The sequence below is a fragment of the Trichoplax adhaerens genome, genomic scaffold (genome assembly GCF_000150275.1).
Source record: "Trichoplax adhaerens TRIADscaffold_11 genomic scaffold, whole genome shotgun sequence".
NCBI lineage: Eukaryota > Metazoa > Placozoa > Uniplacotomia > Trichoplacea > Trichoplacidae > Trichoplax > Trichoplax adhaerens.
This window is the reverse complement of record NW_002060953.1, coordinates 966,510-967,190: the sequence shown is the minus strand read 5'-3', so window position 1 is coordinate 967,190 and position 681 is coordinate 966,510.

The following is a 681-nucleotide window of genomic DNA, read 5'->3' as shown; positions in this document are numbered from 1 at the left end:
GTCGATTCAACTCTAGAACAAGAATCAGACGAAACTGAGAAACTCAATGCTAGTTGTGCACCCGGAATTCGATTTGAAGTCTCTGTCGATTCTAATAAAACTGTTGAGATAGAAATGGACGAACCCAATTCTTGTAAGTTGTACTGTGGCTAACATTTTTTTACTATTTTAAGTGACAATACAGTAAAATCTATCGCATACTACAATAGCAGCGACTTACCTGATTTGTAAGATGGAGTCATTTAATTGGTTTGTATAGCAAGCGCTTTCAACAATTGCAACTTAGAAAGAGGAATATTCTTGATTTAGTGTAGAGAGAATCGTTCATTCTTGCTACATTCAATTTTCTATTAACTGTTTCATATGATGTACCGTAAGTAGCCGCTGATCCTATTTTTGCAAATAAAATAAAATTATTGTAGCTGCCAAGGAGTATAACAGCAAAATCGCAAAAGATATTGGAACGGAGCGGAAAACTTTGGCAAGAGAATTTGGAATTGATCAACGCGACATCGACAAAATTATAGCTGAAAATAATGGATCAGTTGACGATCAATGTGCGCAAATGTTGAGTATGTATGCGAGTAGGAAAGGTCGGAGTTACACAAAGAGAGCATTAGTTGAAGCACTCTTTAAAAGNCGGGCTGCGCTCTGTAGCTGAAGATCATGTATGTGTCTAAG